The 21,808-nt window shown below is 41.1% G+C and overlaps 1 long non-coding RNA gene across 3 annotated transcripts in view; it reads right to left on the bottom strand.

The window, feature by feature from the left end:
* Positions 1 to 21,808, bottom strand: part of LOC135258862 (uncharacterized) — a 67,310-nt gene that overhangs the window by 1,709 nt on the left and 43,793 nt on the right. The window lies entirely within an intron of this gene.

Raw genomic sequence — 21,808 nt, forward strand, 5'->3', positions numbered from 1 at the left:
GCAGGTGGGACATTTCCAGATTCAGGTAAAATCAGAGATGGCACGTTAAAAAAATAAAAATTTTAAAAAATTGAAAAAAATATTTTGAATATATTTTCTACTTGTGATGTCATCACACTGAATTTTTATTTTATTTTTAGTTTTCTTTTTTTTTGTGGCGGTTAGTGATCAGGGCCGAAGGCTTGCTTGCATTTTGAATTCCATGCCTTTCCTTAAACCCCATTCTGACGAGATTAGTTTTACCAAAAGATGTTCTGTAATTGGAATTATTACCTTTTACTACCTATGACTTTAATCCTCTGAGAATCTGTTATGTCGGTAATTTTCACCTGGCTGTAAAGTAAATTTGCCGGATTAAATTTCCTACTGTATTTTGGGGGAGAGGAAGTAGATAACTGAGGTCGTCTGCTAATACTAGTTTTGTGTGATTAGACATCTCAGTAATTGCCACAAAATGTGCCGTTTTTTAATTTATTTTTTATTTTTTGGCTACTGGACATTTTGATATCTGACACCCGGTAACTGGGGTGGGGTTACTGGATATTTTTATCTCGTCAAAATGGTCCGCTGAAATTATTCACATAATAATAACTCCTTTTAGCAACATTACCACGGCTACAACAGCTACATCTGCAAACAGAATTAAACTAGATTTAGATTAGATTTAGAATTAGATTTCAGATACATTTTAGCCCACATAAGACTCAAATTAACATTCTTAAATGTATAGCAGAATTAAGTAACTTTGTCCTCAAACAGAGAATTGAGTGGATGGTGTTTCGTTGTGACAGTTCTTGCCTGAACAGTGATTATTTAAGATTTCTAGATTTAACAGCGCAATTATAATTGTCAATTAAATCAAAGAAGAAAGTTTAACTCCGAAGTCTATCAAAAGCTATATGTGAATGAACCAGAACACCAGGCTCCATCTTTCTAAGAGAAAAGTGGGACCAAAGCAAGAGACATGGAAGGAGAGGGGTAGGCCCTCAAATTAAAACTCAAAAGGACTGAAAACCACCTCCCATCTGGGATTTTACAAAAAAAACAAAAAAAAAACAACAAATTGGCTATTGGCAGGAGCTGATGGTTGCGTTATCTCTCGAGAGCTGGGCGTGGCGCCAGAAACTAACGATGGTAAATAGTTGAGTGACTCATACATTCTCTTCTGTATTCGTCTGCATAAATCACGCATCTTAAATAGTACAGATGATGGCATTAACAAGTAGGTGCTGAAAATGTCTGGAAGTCTCAGTTATATATAACTACCTCAAAATGGTTTTTGTCCTGAGTGCAGCTCGGCAAGTCCCCGATGAAAGACGTTAAAGCAAAAACCCTCCAGATCTAACCTACATCCGGTAATAAAAGAAAAAAAATAATTTCTTCCTCCCAGACATTGAGAAAGTTTTCACATCTACCTGAGTATCTCACGCATGGAAGAAAAGTCTAACTTAATCATTCTGGACTGAAGTTTCGATTTTTCTAGCTGCTGTATTATTGCATGCATTTCTGTATAACTCTTTCATGTTTTTTTTTTTTCATGTTATTGCATAACACATGTCACATTGCATAATAAAAAAATATATAAATCTATGCCGCATTCCAGCAGACAAAGCAGAAATACACTACAGACCGGCAATCTGCAGGAATAAAATTGTGTACAATACTGTAAGTCCTAGCGTCCGCTAGCATGAATAAGCGTGTGGTCGAATGGCCATGGACCATTATATTGGAAAGTAAGATATGTTGTATCTGGAGGGCAAGCATTAGAGGGATTCTATAGTTAGAGTCCCCATACATGAGCCCCCAGGCCACTCGTAAGGTTTGAGTTCAATCAAACTGTACCAATTTGTTTGATCTAAGATGAAGGGCTCCAATTAATGTGGATAGCATTGAGCTATATATAGCGTGGACTTTGACGGACAAAGAAAATGAGTTACATCTGATTGGTATTTTTCAGTATGTCAAGCGGAGCGGTGAATGCTTAAATATAAAACATCAGTGTTGCCTGATGAAAAATCTAAAGATTCAATTTAGTTTTTGTCTTTTTTTTTTCTCACAGAAATTGCATACATATAATGGCCTCATACATTTTGAAAGCCCTGCAAACACTGATAAGGATAAATGTAATGACAAAAATATGTAAATCACTCCAAGTCCCATTTTCTCATAGCCGCCAGGCAAACATTATCTTGAATAATGATATATTATTCCAATGATAAAAATAATGATTAATTACAGTGATAATGTTGTTTGTACAGTCACAGCTAACTCATAGTCATAGTGCTGAATACGCAGTAAATCCCTATCTTCTGTGATGAAGCTGATGCATCCACACTATTCCTTCATCCTTTTTTTCACAGAAAAGTAACAAGGCTGGCTATATCCCCTTCCATTTTACTAATCTGCTCAGTCTGGTTCATCTTTAATGATGAAGTCTAAGATGTAGGCCTCAAACATTGCAGGTTCGCTAAATATTTATTATTGAATTTGGCTCACAATTAAATTCAAGGGATTAGAGTGTTTTATTTTTCTTCAGTAACACTGTGTGGCATGTTTGGCGACTAAACACATTAAATAAAAGTTAAAAAATAAATGAATAAAAACTTTGTATTGAAACAAATGCATTTATTTTGAGTCAAAGATGCATACAGGCTTCAGCAGTGGGATTAACCACCAACAGTTGTCCACCATTAGAATATTTGTCCACAGGACTATTGAACTTGCACCCCATAGATAATTTTGGGTGGGTATGGGGGGGCAGACAGAAGATAGTGTTATGTAGTGTAATGAATCATCAGCACATTCAGAAAAGGGCTCAGCATTTTCATCTCCGAGCCTTCATCAGCGAAATGATGTTAACTGCTGATGGCAGCCTTATATCACTCACTCTCAAGCATCTCCACAAGCACACAGACTAATCACAAAGACACTGTCGGCGCTTCAGTCAAGTATTTTACGCCATGCAACAATTAAAAAAAAAAAATTAGTAACAGATTGTGCTTTTATTTCAGCCCTTTGGATTAGGAACAGAGGTTCATATATCAAAGGAATTCTTTTTTTAAAATTTAAACTGGTTTTTAACATTTTACTGATCCAGATGCCCTGGCTGCCTGAAACATGTGCCCTCCTGTTACTCTTCAATCGGTTTTTTTTTTGCATTTTCATATCTACCGTATGTAGTTTGTATATTTTATTAAATCTTAACAAGATGATAATTTTTTTTTCTTATGCCATACCCAATTAAAAAATCTGTTGGATGACTGGAAATTGTTAACAGAGATCTCTGTGCCGTATAGTGAAAACAAATCTAGAGTGGTGTTGTTGCACATCATTTAAATGTGGTGTGTTTCATCTGCTTACATGCTGGCCTTGCCTCTAATCTCAGAGGAACTGTTCTGAGATACGATGGATGATTCCATTCTCATCGACCATACAGTAAAAGGTCTAGTGTTAATTCAACTCCAACCGAATATTTATGGACTTACTCATTACATTACAGGCATTTAGCAGACACTCTTATCCAGAGCAACTTACACAACTTTTTACATTGCATTTAAATTACATCCATTTATACAGCTGGATATATACTGAAGCAATTCAGGTTAAGTACCTTGCTCAAGGGTACAATGGCAGTGCCATAACTGAGAATCGAGCCTGTGACCTTTACATTACAAGACCATTACACAACCTTACTCATTAGACTACACTGCCGCCTTGCACGAGACCATACTGTATGTACTCTGGAAGAGTTGACTTGACACTGGACATTTTCCTCTGCACCTGTGACAGTCCACCAACTGATCACCAGTCAAGTTCCACCTAATTCACAACATCATCTCAATAATACTGATCAGCGTTAATGTGTTTTAACAGTGATTTCTAAACATTCTTACGACATTACGGAAATGCGGTGAGAAGGGTATAAGGTGGCCGAGTTTTGAAAATGTTCAGCTACTGAAAATGAACGCTCACAACTGACTTTCTGCGGGTGTAAAAAATGCACAGCACACAACGTTCCTCACTGAAGTGCTACGATGGTAATGTTCAGCTTTTGAGGCAATTTTCTGAGAGAAACCATCAGTGATGGATAATTTCCCGTCGTCGGTGTGAGTCTGCATACTGAGTTTGAACTTTCTCCCTCGTAGAGTACTTTGCCTGATATCACCCCAGTGCGATTAGCCTAGGGTAAGATACCTCTCACGTGCCAAATAATGCACACAGATATATGGACACCATAATCTGTGCACATACAACTGTAACGCAAATATTTTGCTTTCAAAAGAAGTCTGTTCCTCAGATTTACAGTTTCGGCAGGATCTTAGAGATACGTAACTCAGTAGTGTATGGTCTGTTTTAGTGTAAATTAAAGCTGTGTTCGAATGGAGAGCTTTACTCCGTGAACTGGGTAACCTTGACATTTTGCCATTTTCCAGCAGACGGTCTGCGAACATTAAAAACATTAAAGATGGAAACAGAGTCGCTGGGTCTGAAGTTTGATATCGTCTGAAAGATCGCCCGTCGCCCCGTGGCACTGAGACAGTTCTCAGATTTTTCATTCTGCCTTTGACAGCATAATAAAAACACATCAACAAAATGTCTGGCCACTGAAAGATCATCTGATTTCTATGGCACGGATATCTGTTTATTTATTTAATTCATCCACATTTAAAAAAAAAAAAAACTGAATTCCAGAGCAAGTGCCCTTTCTGACTCTGCGGAGGCCTGGTCTGTTCAGGGACGACCGGTTCACAGCTCACATAAAGCTCAAATACTCTCTGAGTGTTTTTCAGAGTAATATTGGTCAGATTTCTAGTGGACAAGGTCACTTCTCAGCAACTTTCAAAGCAAAGGGAAGAAAAAAGAAACTCTAAAGGATCAGCCTTTATAGCAGCATTTATATAACTGTTTATTGCACAAAGACTATTTTTAAATATCCCTCTTAATTCAAACTATAAAATTAGTCATTGGACCCCTCAGTTTCATAATTCAAATCCCCCGTTTTCATAATTTGGACCATCAAAAAATAAGCCAGTGGCATTTTTTTCATCTCCATTGCAGTGCAAATACATTGACATCCATCCATCCATTATCCGTACCCACTTATCCTGGTCAGGGTCGAGGAGGGGGATGGGGGGGGGGGGTGCTGGAGCCTATCCCAGCATGCATTACATTACAGGCATTTAGCAGACGCTCTTATCCGCTCTTAGCGACTTACACAACTTTTTACACAGCATTTTTACATTGTATCCATTTATACAGCTGGATATATACTGAAGCAATTTCGGTTAAGTACCTTGGCTCAAGGGTACAACGGCAGTGTCCTACCCGGGAATCGAACCTGCGACCTTTCGGTTACAAGCCCAGTTCCTTACCCACTGTGCTACACTACAAGCATGCATTGGGGCGAGAGGCAGTGTGAAATTGGTTGGCGACTCGTAAGGGCAGCAGGGCTGAACCTGAATGAAGCTGCTCATTCCCTCATCGGTCGAAGGCCTCGCCGCAGCAGCGACGGTTGTTTCTGGCGGGTGTGGGGGAAGAAGGTGTTGCAGGCTATTTTTCCCAACACTGGCGCCATACTGCGACTGGATGACACTGCTCCTGGATGACATCACTTGCGTGTTTATCTTCGCCCCGAGGTGCGACTTTGACGCTGGTGTGACTCTCAAACGCTTCGCCGTCGCGTTCGGCAGCTGTTTTCGAGAATTAAATTTCTCACCGTGGCGGCAGCTGCCTTCTGCCTCCGGTCGCGGTTCTTCGAGGGTGGCTTCCCCGTCCGGCGTGTTCGCCCCCACGACCGTTTCCTCTTTCACCGAGTGACACGCGCTTTTTAAAATGTTTTAAAGTTTTCATGCGTGCGCTGGCAGCTGCTGCGCCGACTGACGATCTGGAAGATTTTAACGAGCCGGAGCGCTGGGAAATTTTGGCTCGGGGGCTCGGCTAACTGGTCGCCTGCCATCGCTGGTCGTCTCGAAGTGCGTCGGCACAAAGACGCCGGAATCTGTGCCGCTCCGGGGCAGTTTGAGTGCGTCGCCTGCCCAAAAAGTCCACTTCTTTTCACTATCCTGTCATGAGCACAGGCTTTTAAACGCGATTAGACAGATGGCTAAACTCCTCTTAACATGTAAAACACAACAGATAGGAATGACCTTCTCGCTCGTTCATCGAGAAGTGGAATGGTTAGCTATCTTGCTCAAGGGTACAGCGGCAGTGTCCTACCGGAGATTTTAACCTGTGACCTTGAGTATACAGGGTTAACAACTCCTTACTTGCTTTTTCTTATTCACGCTGGGAACACAATGTAACTTGCTTTTTTTACTGTGGTTTTTCCATATCACGGGATAGTGAACAAAACATGAAATTTAGATTGTTTTGATCACTTAATGTACAATTTAGCGCTCATGAGCTCGACTAGCCTGAGCCAAAACGAGGGTTTTCCTGAGGAATAATGTCAGAGAACTTTCTGTGGGTCAAAAAACTTGAACATGAATTCTAAAATTAGAAATTCAATTACTCATACATTTTAGGGGTGAAATTAGCAGTCTGAGGGTACAAGATGATAATGTGCATTTTTGGCATGTCCTCTTGCAGGCTTTGCAAAAGCCACCTAATGCCATTTAATCCCTGTATTCATATGCATATACCTTGTATATACTTAAAATGAATGTGTAATGCCACAGCGATGAACATTGTATATGCAGGTAGTTACCTATTCAAAATCCCATCAATATATTTTCCCTCTGGAGTCGCTGATGTTTGCTGCTTTGGGAAGCTTATTTATATTTGAGCTCTTACACTTTAATAAATAAATAGCCGTATTTCTTTCCTGGGACTACAAATGGCTCAAAACATTTCACGAGCACTGACACTTCCCTTCTAAAGAAAACGCTAAAAATGCCTTTTGGAATCCGTCACTCGGTGAGTAGAACAGTGTTTTGCTCCCGTCTGCAGCACACCAATACAAACTCAAAGGTTTTAATCATAGCAGCGCATGTGAATTACTCCCCGTCTGTGATGGGTCTAAAAAAAGAACATTGCACATTTCCACTTAACACTTTAAAGAGACTAAATGCGGCTGGTGTTGCTGGAGGCCTGTCTTTCAAACAGAAACAAGAAAGATGAGCCTGAGCCTCAGTTCAGTATTGGAAGTGTTACCCGTGACGTTAACTTGGGGCTCGGTCTTTGGAAGACTCATTATAAATGGGAAATTGAGCGTGCTAAAAAGGAAAAAAAAAAACAGAAACAGACAAGACAAAATAATAGTCTGAAAAAAATATTACTTCAATGTCAAAATGACAGCAACGGCATATGAATGAGGACTTCTTTTTTTCAAACGCTGTCGATTTGGCATTTTCATCAGGTAAAAGTAGAAAGGCGTTTCTTGGAGCGCTGTGGAACTTAGCTTTTAATGGCAATTCTGTTCAGAGATCCTAGATGTTAGCGATATAAACAAAACGGTCTGTGTGATTATTTCAGCAGTGGTCCCCAGTCAACATGCTCACACAAGCACTCGCAGCACAGACTGATTGTGCTAATAAGGGGGGGATCAGGTAGCAGGGCTGTCGCATGCATGCGGGAGCTGGAGATGAACACATGGGGGGGGGGGGGGGGTTTTAATGCAGCACAGTTTCACGTCCAAAAGGGAGACGACAAACAACAAAGACCAGGAGACGCAAAGAGTCTATTAATCATATCGCATTGACAGCGATTCCCCTAATTATGTGGGTGGGAAATGAAAGTAAGAATGTAAGTTAGATACAGAAGAACAGAGATACATGAGGGAGATGGAGAGAGAGAGAGAGAGAGAGAGGGACAGAGAGAGAGGGAGGGAGGGGGACAGACGACTTAAAGACTCGACCATAACCGTCCGTCAACTTTATCAGCCGGGTATCAGTACCTGCGACCGTGCGTAGACTGGGCCCAGGATGGGGGTGGGGGGCTGGGGGCTGGGGGCTGGGGGGCTCCATTAGGGGAATACCGGGCGAGGATTTATAGCTTGACCTTTGAGGAGGCGCGACGCGATTCCCGACGCGTTTACGGCCGTTGGAGATCGTCGTGACGACCGCCTGGCTGCCTCCGCGCGGCGCGTCAGGGAGCGCGGAGAAAATGGAGACGTTTGGCCGCCGAGCCCTCGCTGCTCAGCGACTCGACGGAAAATTGACGGTTATCCTTTTCAGGGGTAATTTCGCGAGCCTTGTTAGAATGATCGTCGGCCTTTCCGTATTCTCGCGAAATGTACACGGATTAATTAGCTATCATCCGCCTATTATCATTTAATGTGTGTGTGTGTGTGTGTGTGTCCCTGAATCAAAGCTACCCCAGAGCATAATTAACTGCCATCTGCAATTAAGTAAGTACAGAGTACTGGATTCTTTTTCTTCTTCTTCTATCAAAAAATAATAATAATCCAAACCGCAGCCTGTTTAGAATACCCCAGGCGCACTGATTATCTCTTAAATATTGTTATTTAAAATGTACATCGCATTAATATCTGGGTTATTGCAAATCATGTGCCCAATACATGTGCATAATTCCATGACAAATGCATACACAGAACACACACACACACACACACACACACACACACACAAAGAGAGCCACGGTGGCATCTACATAATTGAATCTCAGTGATTATTTTTTTTAATGCGTAAAATTAAAAAAAAAAATTGTGCTATAATATCCGTAACACTTCTAAATGAGATCGCTCATGAGGGATGTGTCTTATGCTGTTAATTACATCACACAAATTTAGGAAGGAAAACATTGTTAAACTGTTAGACTCCTGCCAAAGACCCAATCAGGACAAACCATTTTCCTTTTGGCATTGTGTTCACAACGGCCCCTGGGGCTTATAATTACACCATTCATCACGGCAATCATGCCCATGGACAAACAGAACTTTATTAGGAATTTATTACGGTCCCTTAAAGCCACAGGCTAAACCAACTCAAGTCAAGTCTTTCAATCAAAATCAATTTCATTCAGATTGCATGAAATGGCCTCAAAAATGCTATCAAGCATTTTATGTGTAAATAAATTATCTGTGGGCATTTAATTTCTTGGACTCAGTGCTTGGAGCAGACAGCAGTCATATTTGATTTATAAAATACTTTTTTTATTCTCCATTTTTTTAGACACACACTTTTTTTGAAGCCATTTCTGGACTCAATAAACGTTTGTCTTTTGTCAGCAAGTGGAGTAAACAGGGTGTTGAAAATATCCGTAAATATTAACTCTTGACAGGCGAACCCTTGGCCCTAACATACATAAGTCACACAGTCAAAGGAATTTATCATCGTGCAGCCCTTGCACATTTACCCATAGTATTACCCTTCTTTCTGCCATTATGAAGGAGGTGATGTGGGGGTTCTGTAAATCTCTTTAGTCCCACGGGGCCTGGAATCCAGGCAACGAGAAATACACAGATGACCAGTCTGGGGAGCGGACACCACCTTATTATGGGCTGTCGGAACACTGTCTGGAACACTCAAATTACCTAAAATGTTCCAATATCAAAGACCGAATCTGAATCCAATATCAAATGCAGAATCCGAGGCTAAAGTACATCGGAAGCTTACCTTTAAAATAAAGATATTTTATATTCATTATGTTTATATTTTCAGGATGTAATGGGAAAGGGGAGAATATTAGTAGACTGCTCTTTTCTTTCCCCAAGTTTCTCATCAAGCATTGTGAGGACAGGAAACATTTTTTTTTTTAATGTCCCATTTTGAAGAGCACAAAATGAACTGAGGCTCCGGCAGACAGCCATTTCTATTGGAATGGAATTTAATACAACTTGTATGATGAAAACGATAATAAACTCCGGAGTTTCCACACCGCCTCGATTCCTCCTCAAGCTTTTCAGTCCAACCACTGCCAAAAAGCCAGGCGGCAGGAAAAGAAAAAAAACCTTCAGAAGCAGAGAGAACGGCACTCGCATGCTAATCCCGCACATTATTTAGACATTACCCAACTGACAGTCACTGGTCCCTAATGTGTCCCACAATGCATTATCTGAAACAAATGATGCCACAAAGCACCCTAAAAGCCAACACCATTTCACACAACTGTCAGGGACCTCCGGCTCAGATTTGGAAATATTAGTTAATTATTGAGGGCGTGGGGAGAATGGATTCGGTAATAACACGAGCCGGGTGGAATTTAATTTCTTTCGCAGCCGAAATGGCATTTCTCCGTTCAGACGTTATTGGCCTATAGATCAGCCTTTTGCATCGCATGTTAAAAACGATCAGATCAACATCTATCATCAGACCACTGCAGCAGCTAAACAGTGTCTCACGGATTGTGCGATAATTTATAATAATGATGAAGAAAAGGCACCCTGTTTTTCACCCAGTCATCTAGATACGATTTTTCACAATATTATTCAATGTAACCGTATGGTCATATTATGCTATGTAAGTTATGGATATGTATAGGTTGGTCTGTTTATACATTTGTACTTTTTTATGCATCTTTGTGGTCCTTTGACCTTTCAATTCAACAAGGCAGACGCATCTCCTCCATGTTGATCTTTTGTTTTGCTATTGTTGGCTTTCCAAATGAGAGCGCATAACTGGCATGAGCCCATCTATGTCCTACTGGCCTACTGGCACCACCCTCCCTCATTGCCCTCAATGTGGACAGGAACCAAGAGTACTGTACACTCCGTTGTGTGAAAGTGTGCTACTCCCGAAACAGTAATGGTAAAGTACTATGGATACGGCTGAATGGCAATGAAAAACATTATCATCAGGCATCAGGGCCTGAACAGGCAGAGATAATGAGCTACTGACGGTTCGTTTAACTGCTGTACAATGATAGGGTGTATTCCTGCCTCCCACCAATGCATGCGGTGATAGCGAGCTAGCGGGTATAGATAATGGATGTATGGATGGATGTACCAACACCCTGGACAACAGAAGCAGGTGTATAAACAAAGACATAAATTATGTCACAGGCTAGGCATATGCTATTTAACATTAAGTGCACCGTGTACTTTATAGCTTGTGGATATTTTTTCTTATTTAAAAAAATATTATCCACTAGGTAATCCCAGTTAACATACGCACAACCTTATAATGGCTAATGACACAGGGTGCATTCAGAAGCGCATTCTGTCTAGGAAGAAAGGCACAGGCAACTTTCCATTAGGCTCGTAGCCAGAAATGTATTTTGGGAGGGATTTCTGCCTGCTTATTGGCCTTCCTGTGTGTGTAAATATTGAATTGGCTCATGGATCATCATCAATCCGCTAATGAAAAAGACTGGGCCTTATTTTATGGTAAAATTGCTTTTCGCTCCGTTTAATTACAAAAATACTAAAAGCGCTGGTGGCTGCTGGTTTGCTTGATGATATAAAACACGGATGCCAGAACAATTGTCTGGGGGCCAATCTTGACCCAATAAGTCCTTTGCTTTGGCTCGTTATAGGTAATGTAAAAAAATAAATAAAAAAACATCTTAAAATCTTAATGGGGAAATAGTAAGCTCTACCCGTTTCAAAACGCTGTCATACATAAAGTCAGTCCCTTCACTAGCCCCTCCAGAAGTGTAAGTTACATGCTATGATGATGAATCACTTTGTCAAAAAGTATTTTTTTTTCTTTTTTTCCCCAACTGACCATTCAAGCTGCTGTACTGACACGCATGGTAGAGAGTGACACTGAAATAAATATCAAAGCAGCCACTGCGGCAGAGGAAACAGATCACCCACAACGGGTACCCGCAAAGTTTACCACGGAAGTGACCGCCTGATCATGTGGTATTTTTCGGGAGTTTCGAACCCGAACCCGATCCCCCTCTCCCCTCCTCCTGCCACCCACCGCCACCCCTAATCACCCCCCTTGGAAGTTCACATACATTGTCTGTTTGCCAGACAGGCGGCGCTCTCTGAGTCTTTAAGGTAAACCGCAAAAAACGGAAAAGCATCCGAATTCACAACAGCTCGGCGTTCTTTTTAAATCACTGTCAACTGCGTGAGATCACTTGCGGGGGACCTGGAGAACACGAAGCCACTTGTGCTGTAATGGGCTCCAGCTAAAACCGCCTGTGGGCTTGTTCTGAGATCTAAAACAGCGCCGAGCTGAAAATAAGCAGTTTGACTGCACACTTTAAAAAAAAAAAATTTTTTAGACCTGTTTCTTCTGGGAGGGAAGAAAGGTGTTCGGTTCGGGGCTCTAGTTCAGGAAAGTTTTTTTTTTTTTTTTTTGTGATTGGAGGAAATTTCAAAATGAAACAGCGACTTTAAAAGAAATTGAAAAGAAAAGGGTCTAAATCAAGGTTTATTTTCTTTCTTTTTATCTGTATGAGTGATCTGCTCTTTCTGATGATGGTTTGAAAGAGTCAAATCAGAGGCTGGGAAATTATACATAAAGGAGAGCGGAGACTAAAGAATAACTGTTTTAGTGAAGTAGTGCCTTTCTGTGAAGTGATCTGCATGCGCAATATGTACGTCCTGTTTTCTTTCTGAACATACAAACCTTCCTATGAGAATAAATCATATCTGGCTAAATAAAAATAGATGGTTTCAATGTTACACAAGAAATGCTTCAGTAGAGAACTGCACACAGGGTGTTCCCTACAGGATGTACAAATGGCAGGATAAAAAAAATATACATCAACCCCAATGAAAAGACAAAATCAGTATTGCATGATGCTGCAGTGATCTGCCTGTGTGCATAATATGCAATGCAAGTGCTTCAAATGGTTTGTTATATAGAGCAAAAATCCATTTTGAGAATGGGAGATAACATCCAACATGACGAGGTGAAACAAGGGCTCCCCGTTTGGTCAATTTACACAATGGCCGGTGTGTGTGTTGTGTGTGTGTGGGGGGGGGGGGGGGGGGGGGAAGGGGGGCGGAGAGAAAGAAAGGCCACGTGGTTTTAGTACCACCGAGAAACCAATAAAAAATCTGGTTCCAGGTCATACCAAAAAACAGCACGGATGAATTATTTTCAATTTTCTGCTAATATTGCTTCTCCGCTTGTCACAACCTGCTGCTCCTATCACAGGAGAGGGAGAAGGAGAAGTCCCGGAGAAAGATGTCAGGGCCAGAAAAGCAAAAATAAGAGGAAAGCGAATTATAAATCTTGTTCCAGGCTGTCTAGACGGGTTTATATATCACTTGGCCTTTCCTTTTTGTAGTTTGAATAAGTCATGAAACCGCATTTCTATCAGCGTGCGCTGGAGGCAAACAACCATGACAGAAATAATTGAAATAATCTTATGCGCTCGGATTGTATTGGATTTTAAAATACCCAAATGATTGAGTCGGTTACCAAATGAAAAGATACGAAAATTGCTATTATTTCTCACTTCGTTTCTGAAAATAGTATTTCATTTCTTTCGCGTGTTATACACATCTGGGTATTACGGATTAGTTTTGTTTTTTTCTTCTTTTGTGCGCATTTTAGTGCATCATTGGGTAACCCTGTTGGGTAGCTTAAGACTGGGTGGTGCTAATGAATTTTGCCCTAGTTTCTGATATGCAGAAAAACAAGAATAATTGCTGGTTGCAAATGAAACCAAAGTAGAGGGCCAGTGGAAGGGAGATTTATGAAATACATTTTTTTGTTCTAATGAGATCCTGATTGCTGCTGGTTAGATTTTTAGACCAATCTAAATGAAGGCCTAATGGTTGCAAAATGAGTACAACAATTATAATATAGTGTAGTATGGGAAGGGAGAGGAGGGTATTGTGTGTATTTACTCTATATGCTATTTGTTACTATTTGTCAACCTGAATGAAAACTCAATAAATATCTTTATAAAAAGGAATAAATAAATATAAAAACTTGCTTTGCAATATGTGGCAGAAACAGTACAAGTAATATGCAGGCTCGTTTTTGTGTCGGTTGGTGTACTGCAAGGATCCAACTGAACCAAACTGCAGATCTTTCTGAATTTCAAAAATCAATCAAAAGGTCACAAGAGAATGTTGTGAACATTAGAGATTATAGGATCCAGCCATGTGACCTACCCAGATGCACCTTATCTCTACCCTATATTTGATGAGCTTTCCATTTTATAGCCATTTAAGTGTGGGAAGATGAAAAGATGGTTGGACCTCTACTGTACATATGAATTCACACTACATTCAGAACCCGATCAGTAACTGTTGCTTTCAATTTGCCAGTACAAAACATATGGGATTTTGTCTGTTTCGCTCATTAGGGCATAGATGTCTCAAAGCTTTTTCATTTGCATTTGGATTGTTTACGATTCTGTTTGCCTCAAACAGCCAGCCTACGCACGGAGCGGAATCAATTTCCGGGAATGAAATGATTGCGAAATATTGTTTGCCTAGAGAGAGAGATCTGAGCTCCTTGTGTTCATCCAAGGCTCCCCCCCCCCCCTTATTTATTTGCAATCTGAATTGAAGGACTAATGGGAGCAGGGGCAGCAGCTGTTGCAGGAGCACTCTGGAGGAAAGGGGGGGGGCTGAAATGGGGCTCCCGGTGCGTAAGTGTTTGGGGTCTGTAATGGCGAGGGGGTCATAAAGGCAAAGCTGAGTGGAGAAAAGTCAGTAAGGAGTTAAAAAAAATTCATAAAATTAAAAACTCTGCATGATGAGGGGAAGGGGCCGGGGGGTGGGGGAGGGGTTGGGGGTTGACCAGCCATTCATTGTTTTTTTTTTATGGAAGAAGTCCCAAAATCAGGACTGGAATGTTCACCACCCCGATCTGACATAGCGAGAGAAAATTAAGCTGGCAATGAAAAGGCTGTCAGTTGTGCTTGAGGAAGAGACTCTTCTGGCTCGGGAAACGGTTTCCTTCCTGCCAGAACGCTTGTACACGGCTGTACACAGTAAAATTTCCAGTGCTGATTTAACACTAGCAGTGTTCATTCAGTTCTTAACAAATAACCTTTGGCCCCCACTCTTGTGTGCTGTAGTTGGATACACACTCACTAGCAAATGGCATCATCTAACAAAGGGGACTTTCATCAAATATATCAGAAAGGTGACACACTGTTAAGCTAGACAGACAGTTGTGTAGTTGAGCTTATCTGTGACATACAGAACTTGGATCTCGCAGCAACAGTCGCTAGTCTTGAATAGGTGATGCCAATCGGTTTGGTTGAGCCTCACATTTGTTCTCTGTGAAACTGTGAAAATGTTAAAGTGAGAATCAGAATGAATTGATTTTTTTAAATTTGTTGTGCATAATTGCACAAATGCCGGTAGTTGTTAATAGTTCAGATTAGATGACGTTAGAATGCTCATGAGCTAATTATCATCCTCATTATAGTATGTTGCAGAAAGAGGACATACACCATAATTTCAGATGGTTGATCCCATCTTATGGCTGTTTTGCATCATAAGTAGATTCAAGCCCCACCATAGCTTAAGTGTTGCAAACCGTTCGTTTTGTGCAAGGCACATCCCTCGAGGGCAAGATCTGCCTAATCAACACCCGTGGCAAAAAGCCGAGAAAAGTCCCACTTCGGGGGATTAGGTCAACGATCTCAGCTGGACTGAACTGCCGACTCTCTCTGCCGATCCATTTTTCTCCTTCCAGTCTCCTTTCTTAACGATCACGTTCGGGATGTCACCGGAAATTCACAGCGACAGAACGCTGGACCGTTTTCAGCACATGCAGCATCGGGGGCATGTTAGCCTTTTTTTTTTTTTTTTTTTGCTCCCCTGCTGTTGCAGTAATTAAGGACAAACCTGGTGACAGGTCAAAATCCCCCCCCTCCCGTCTCTCGCCTATAACCGAAATCATTTTCTGTGACGGCGGGGCGCGCCCGTGGCGTCCGCGCCTGCGGGGCCGAGCGCATCCCGGAAGGGTCCCGTTAGAAAAGTGATGGATCTGTTCCTAAATGCGGAGCGCAATCTCATTCTGTCTGTCTCAAATTCCCATTAAGTGGTAAACGCCAATTTGATCGCATTTCATAATCACCTATGAGATTCTGCAGTGATCCTATGGAATTACGTTAGAGTTTTAGACTAATCAAGCCAAACCCAACATGCGGTTAAGCAAGTGTGGCGCAAATAGTTATTTTAATTTTAATTATACGATTAAGTAATAAAGTAATTAAGCATTTTAGCAATAATTAACTGTTCATCATTCGTACAAGGCAAGCATGATACCTTCGGCATATCTGAGCTGAGTGTGTAATTTAAAAAACCTCTCTGATCATTACGTTTAGTGGAATTATATTAAGAAAAACTGCATTAACGCTAGTTGATCCAGTAAAACAGGAGACTGAACACAGGTTGGACTAATTACTTGTGCAGACCCCGTACACCTGGGATTTCAGGTCCTGATGCTGAAAGCCATTTTTTTTTTACGTAGGGTGGATATTTCAAAGAATTTTCGAAGGGGGGGGGGGCAGAATCAATTGCATTCTCTTTCCTATTTCTGTGTAGTCACTGACCCCTACAGAGGACAATGGAGGTGTTGCTAATGGTCTGCTATTCATTAGGGCAATTACCAAAACACTCATCAGAAAACCGCCTTTACCAGGGAATTTACTTTCAACCCAATCTTTCCCACAAACCTCAGAACTCAGCGCTCTACGGTGGCTTTCAAGGACTTTCGCTAGTCTGTGAATCCCTTGCCTGCCTGACAAGTAAGTGTTTGGTTTTCTCTACATCGAATCCTGCCCAACCCGCTCCCTCTGGCCCTCTGTCGGGGGCTGGCTCTGGCTCTATGTATATCTGCTGGTCATTAGCCCAGTGTTGTCACCCCCCGTGGTGGGCAATTACTGCATCCTGCACCATCGCGGTGCGTCCAATCCCACTGCATTGTGGGTACTCCCGTGGGAGTTCTCCTTTGTTCAAACGGAAATGCGTCTACACCTGGAATGTCAAAATATTGTCATGAAAAATAAAATGAATGAAATGAAATTTGAAATATAAAAAATAATGAAATGAATGGGAAAAATGTGGTTTCTAATAATGCAGAACATACAGAAATATTTTGTGCGATTGTATGTGTTCTACCAGCAATTTTATGATTTGCATTAAATACTATAAATGCTCCCCAGGACATTGTTTTGTATTATGACCTTTCTGAAAATATCCACATATCAAGGGCTATAGGCTGTAACCCAAATATAATAAATTCCCAAATGGTTCCTTTGCACTCAGATTGCCTTAGCAAAGAGAAATCAATGCAAATAACACATTACAACCATCACAACCTGATCTTTGTCTGCGGGAAAACAAGCTTTCGTCTGCAGTTGAGTGGGAGACGGTGTAATATTCTCCCTCTAGCTGTCAATCTTGGAGCGGGCTAAGCATAGGAATGTAAAAAATCAGACATATTGTTGTGAAACAGCCCAGTACAAAAATCTAATTATATTCCAGTGCCTGGGAGAGTAGAACAAGACTTCCAGACACAAAGCCAGGGGACTTCCTGTCATCAGATATAATTTCACTCCTACTACTTTTGCAACGGAGGACCGAACAGGCATTTGCTGAAGATGAGAGATGTCTTCTTGCACTTGCACTTATTCATCAAAGTTAGAAGACAAACGTTGATTGAATCCACGTCTATCTGAATGAATGTCTCACACACATCACTAAGCTATCCACCGCAAAGTATCGGTAATGGTAGGCCATTGTACATTCCGCTGAAGACCTCCTCATTGGTTCAATGTGCCTTGAAATACCAGGGATCACCCTGAAGCCTGGAAAATATTAAAGAGGGTAACCACTGAGGAGGCTGATAGATGCTCCTGTCAGCGCATACGTATTGTCGCTGTGAGGAAAATATGCATGAGACAAAGGCTCGGGGTCACTGTGGAAATGGAGAGACAGGCTGCACACAATAAAGGGACTCATTAAAGCAAAGATAACTAGCCTACAGTGAGCGTCCCTCAGGCTTTGAATGGGACCGTGGGTCTACGGAGACAAAATCTCAATTTCTCTCCCCTTTGCGAAACTCCATCACCTTTACACAAGGCAATGCCCCTTAAAGTGACAGTTGGCTTATCCATTGTTCCTTACGCAGATATTGTTATCCAAGGCTGGGGAGCATGCTCAGTTTTAAATTCTTTAGCACTGCACCATATACGGTGCTAGATTAGAAATGAATAATGAAATCATAAAAGAGCATATAATTTTGATGATCCACAGGGTCACAACAGTGTGCCTTCCAGTAACTGAAATCAGTTTCATAAACTACTATACTCTACTGGCTCTCTCTTTCTCCCTTCCAAATACTCCTTCAAGAGGGCCAAGACCTTGCCTCTACCCTGTGTATATATATATATATATATATATATATATATATATATATAATTGATTCATTGAGTGGGCTCCAGAAATGTTAGTGCTCATCCACTTTGTACTCCCGAAGGCCAATGACATCACTGTTAATGATGTCATAATGTTAATACGCGTCTCCGCACGGGTTTCGCGGAGCTCAGCATGAGGGGGAACCAATGAAATTCCACGCTGGGAACTTCCACATCGGTAAACACGACCCGCCGCAATTTCATGCAGTATGCAACCGGAGCGACTGGGTGGACGGGTACTCTGTGAGGCGCGGAATTTATCCGCTCGGCTAACAATTTAGGATTCCCAGAGAAGTATTGAACATTACTGAAAAAGGGTGGGGGGGGGGAGGGGGAGGGAAAAATAAATCACCATTTGATTCAGCGAACACGTCTCGTAAAGCACTTCCACGGCACTCACGAGAGAACAAAAATCAGTCCCTTAACAATCATTTTCATTCCCCAGCCTTGCATTGTTTCAATGGGAACGTCGGGACTTGCGCACATGAGCAGGCAACGCATACCAATCGTCGTGGAAGGTTCCGGCAAGTGAACCCAGGCCTACTGTATGCTGTTAATAATGGAATGGAGCTGTTAATAATGGAGGGTGGTTTACAAAAGTGTGCCCCTTATCAATACCCCCTGAGGATAACAGACTGCGTTTATGGTGCTGACAGGTCAGCAGGGTTTGATAAAGAGACAGTTGTCCTTTGTCACTCAGATACTTCCGCTGTTTGGTGTATCTGAGACGATTCTTACAATAATAGTAATAATAATCATTCATATGAATACAAGTTTCAGATGTTTCAAAGGAAATCGCATCATGTTCATTAATTCCACGGTGTAATGAAAGCACCGTGATTAGGCTGAGTACAAAAATGAAATAAGATCATGCAGGTCAGAGACATTAAATATAAAATGTTTAACTGCTCTATAAACAAAGATGCTCTCTAAGCGTGGATGTTATTTCCTTCAAGCCTAATTATTGAACATTGAAGAGAATTACAGCACCTCTTCCTTAAGGAAACACGTATGACTTGTCCTACTGCACCGTATTACTCTGAACCATGCATGCAGTTACTGACAAATGGCATTCATAAAGAAAAAGAACAACATTTTCGCAGGTGTAAATAAATGGTCAACCTATGAAATTTTGCCTCTTCTCTGCGCAAGTACAGGGAATGCCGATCGACAAAGGAAGATGGGTCCGATAATGCTAACGTGTTTATTTTTCAGTCAGAAATTCTGAGAAACAAGCATTAAAGCATTAATGATAAGAATGCCTCCTGGGCGCCTCCCTCTGGAGGTGTTCCAGGCACGGCCACCGGGGAGGAGACCCAGGGGCAGACTTAGAACACGCTGGAGGGACTACATCTCCCAGCAGGCCTGGGATCGCCTTGGGACCTACACCCAGATGAGTTCGGCGGAAGTCACTGAGGAGAGGGATGTCTGTGCTGCTGTGCTTGCCCTGTTACCACCGCGACCCTGATCAGTATCAAGCGGTTAGAAAATGGATGGATGGATGGACATTGATGTCAGAAATAATTCAACAGCTCTGATAATAATTTGTGATCTGACAATGGACATGCTTGTGCATTGCTAGCCCTAGTTTTTTCATTTCAGTCAAGAAAGGTTACCTTTATCAGGGAAGTCATGCAGGGCAGCAAATCAATTCAGTTTGCTCAAATCCAAAATATTCTTAATATTTTATTGGCACACATCTTCCAAAATGACTAAATGACAGGCATTAGAGATGTTAGCGTAAGTGGGATCGGAATTTAAACAGAATGCCCCCTGACATTCTTAAAATGATTGTGTGTGGATCACTGAGCCATGAGCAGGACAGCCCTGTTACTTTTTAACCGAAGAAAGAACATGCAATAAAAAATAAATTATGCCGACTTCTCGCGTTTAAGCACGTGCTCAACATTAAAGAGCTCCATGCTCCATTTGCAAACTCCTCAGCCACCATAAATAAAAAGCAGACGACAGTGCAAACATCATGGATATTACGAGTCTCAGCGTGATGCCACTATTAACCCGATTAATAAATCAGCACTTTAGCGAAAAGGAAAAAATTAATTGTGATTTTATGTGACCACGTAAATGACAATCTATTATTTAACGCTGAGCTGATATTGACTTCCACGTAAGAGGATGTGCTCAAACATGAAGCATTTCTAGTACATGCCAAGATGATTGGAAGAGAACTTCCATCTTTAACAGAGCCTAGCAACCCAGTGTGGTTCTTGTATGAGCTGCCTCCACCGATAATGACTATAATATAGTTTTTCTCGGCGTTGTAGCTCATTGTAGAATAAGCTGTTGTAATGTTTTGACATCAAGTTAAATTATTATAGGAAGTTAAAGGAACAATTATTATAAATAGCCAACAAGGTGAAGTGCGAGAAAAATCCAATTGATACAGATTGTGTAAAAAGACATTTTTTAAACGAGCCACATCTGTGAATTAAATTCTCAGAGACAATGGAATATTTCAGCATGGTAATGACATTTCAAAATGGATGATCGATATCTCGCACGTTCTTTAGCAGCAAGTGAGAGGATGTGGTCACTGAATTATGAGTTTTGCAAAAAATTGAATTTTTTGAAATGTCAAGATTCTGATAAATTGGTGTTACAAACCTTATGGAATGAAATAGCTTTGGAGACATCATTTATATATATTTTAGGTTCACGTAAAATAATAAAATGCATTCAATTAATCATACACCTCATCTCATTCTTGTGAAATTAATCTTAATTTACTTGTAAATCCCAATTCTCTATTCTCTCTCCGTGCACATGCTGTGTGTAGCTGTGGCAAACAACACTATACCGGAGGTTCAGAAGAGAAGCAAACAACACAAATGTAATGTCCTGAAAAATGAGAGCAAATGAATTCACAAAAGCAGCACCTGATGGGAGAGATTATTTGCTTTTTATGCAAACTGAAACATAATGTGTCTAAAAATCTTCCCTCCTCAATGACTAATGACTAAGTTTCAAAAAGTAAAAAAAAAAAATTGTTTTTTAAAATGTAAAACGACCGAGAATAATACTTCCAAACATTTTCAAAATGTTTATTTCCTAAACTCAGGTGACTTCTTATATGTGCTTCATAGGGGAGCGCGAATCCAGAATATGCATTAGTGTTTAATTAAATCTGTATTCATCGGAGGACTGTCTGGAACAGATCATGGTGGAAGAATACAATGGGGTCTACGCAGAGAACAGTTAGAGAAAATAACGCAACGCTTTCACAGCTCCTACGTGAAGGCCACGTAGATCATTGTTGTGGTTGTGCGCAATACCTTTGCGTCTTTGTGAGAAAAGGCTTTCTGAGGTTTTGTCAATAACTTTACTCTTTGTTTTCACATAAAACCATGCGGCGTGTTCAGGCGAGCTCGTAAAAAAAAAGGCTAGCGCAGTAGCATTAATGCAGCCCGGTTTTTTCTGTTTTATGAACTGGATGGGAATCTATACTGTGCACAGTTCTGATATGAATGACTGGGGCCAAACATTTGTCTGCCTGTCAGGGTAGTCAGGCGGTTTTCCTCAAGGTCAGCATTAGTTC

The sequence above is a fragment of the Anguilla rostrata genome, chromosome 7 (genome assembly GCF_018555375.3).
Source record: "Anguilla rostrata isolate EN2019 chromosome 7, ASM1855537v3, whole genome shotgun sequence".
In the NCBI taxonomy this organism is placed as follows: domain Eukaryota; kingdom Metazoa; phylum Chordata; class Actinopteri; order Anguilliformes; family Anguillidae; genus Anguilla; species Anguilla rostrata.